This window comes from Athene cunicularia (assembly GCF_003259725.1).
Source record: "Athene cunicularia isolate RWA chromosome 13 unlocalized genomic scaffold, athCun1 chr13_part1, whole genome shotgun sequence".
Taxonomy (NCBI): domain Eukaryota; kingdom Metazoa; phylum Chordata; class Aves; order Strigiformes; family Strigidae; genus Athene; species Athene cunicularia.
Window position 1 is genome coordinate 169,904 of NW_020799117.1, and position 2,465 is coordinate 172,368.

Below are 2,465 nucleotides of genomic sequence, written 5' to 3' on the forward strand. Positions count from 1 at the left end.
ATCTGGTTCGGACGCAAAACCCAAACTTGTTTTCTCACTCAACAGCTCAGCGTGTCCCAGCTGTCAGAACTGCTGCTCCTCCAGAAGAGCAGCGAACAGCTGGAGCACAGCTGCCCAGGGGCGCACATCAGGAACCTGACATAAACGACATTTTTGCTAATTTCAGCCAGCATCCCAACAAGTAGCACTTTGTGCATTTTTGCAGAAGGTTCTGTATTTCTTATTGAAACCTCACAGAGCACCTCGAGCACACTGTCACAGCTTCCAGCCCAGATAACAGCATGCAATAGCCAGTGGGCCCCAAACTGGAGATGAACAGACTTTGATAAAATTACTTCACAGACCTCACACACAAAACAAAATCCCCAAAGAAAAACCAAAGTACTCTGGATTCTTGTAAAAAATGAACATCCTAAAATAAAACAGTCTAATTTTAAAGCAAATATCAAAACACAAGTACAAAACTTATGAGTACAGAACAACCTCCTCTAACAGCTGATCCCTGGATATGGAGAACACGAAAGAGACTGTAAGGACAACAAAAATTTATATCAGAAAAAAATAATTCTAAGGGTTTTTTCCATCTGTGCTTTGGGGCAGGGCAAGGAGCGAGGGAATGAGAAATGACTGAGGCATTTTGTGTGTTGACTAGACCCCATCTTTGTTATAACAATGGTAACAAAGAACTTTATATTTACACCTTGGATATATGGGCTGACAGAATAAGAGAAGCATTTTCTGGCAAAGCTACAACCAAATTAGCAACATATTTATCTAAAATTAAGAGAGAGGAATAAAACCATATAATACTAAAGTCAGACTTCAAACAATGGACTAATTGGCTTTGCCTATTTGAAAGGCCAAGAAAGACTATAAATAACCCATCATTTCCCATTTAAATGAACTGGGCTATTCCTATTTCTGTCAATCTTTGTAGAACAACCTTGATTTCAGCCAGTTGCTCCAGATTAAATGGTTCCAGATCAACATAGTCACAACCTAGAAATTGTCATAGTAATCATCAAACTGAAAGCCAGTGGTAGCCTTAGAATCTAAACTGGATTCAGTGTAAGAAGAAACAGTGACACTCAGTGGCTCACCAAAAAAAAAAATTCTTATGATAATAACGAATCAAGTATGGTGACACCATGCTCATCAGCGACACTCCTGTCATTACCAGTGAACTTGCTGCCAATTCAAACACTGGGCCCTCTGACTCAAGTCACTTCTGCAGTAAAAGAAGGGATTATGAGGGACACTTCCATGATAGAGTATATATGGCCCTTACCATCAGAAAAAAAATGAAAAAACCTGCAAACGACATACAAAATTAATTGTCACAGTATTCTTTCTTGATTTCTCTTTTTAAAAAAAGAGAGTTAAAGCTGACATTCTGATACTGGAATGAGCAAAAAGTGTATTATTACCTTTCTGGAAAAGTTTAAAAAGTTGTGGAGTGCAATGATCCAGAACAAGTGCTTAAATTTCTGTACTGTCTGAACCACAAGAAAGATACAGGGTTGAGTTACATTCTTGTGTAATTCCAGTGAAGTCCCAGAGCATCTCAGGAAACAGGCAACAGGAAAATAAACCGAGGCTGAAATGAAGAAGAAAATACTGGATTAAAAGTAGAGGCTTGGGAGACCATTGTTAGGACTGATTCTACTTGATGTTTTTACATTACGATTTTTAGCACAGGAAGTAGCAGCATGTGAGGGACAATTTTCTAGTGATAGGAAGTTGTGAGGTGTTACCAACACAACGGAAACTGAAACACCCGCTGGGAAACGGTCAGGTGAGGGTGAAGAGGAGAACCAGCGGGCCGGGCAGCGCAGACTGTCAGCGAGGAATGCGCTAGGGCCGGGGCAGACGGGGCTTCCCCAGCTCAGACCCACCGGGAGCTGCAGCGTTACGGGACGCGCAGCCCCAGGCAGCACTGCCCGTCTGAGACTCAAACCGCAGACGTTTCCGTGACGTAAAGGAGAGGGAAAATTCAAAACGAATTAAACATTACGTCAGCAGGGAATGAGATTGTCAGTGGCTGAGGGACGGCCCTGCAAAACACCTCATCGCAGTACTAACCCCTCCTCAGGATCTCTCTAGTCCTCGCTTCTCCTCACTCCAGATTCAAACCCCACGAGCCTCTGCACGCAGCGCAGACACCGTTACCGACGGGCGGTTATCGGCCCCCGCCAGAGGCACAAAGCCCGAACGGTTCGTAAAGCTCCGCTGGGACGCGGAAAGCGGATGCGAACTCCTTCGTAACAAAACCCGCAAAGCTCAGATGAAGGGACAGGCGGCACCGCAGCTCCAGACAGCAAAGGGGCGCTCGGAACCCTCAGGCCGAGTCTCCCCAGCAGCACCGTGTGCAGCCGCAACTCCCCGGCTCCAAGGGAACGGCCCCGCGCAGCCGGCGGAGGGCGAAGGAGCCCCGTAAGGGGCCGCTCCTTGGGCCGGACCCCGGG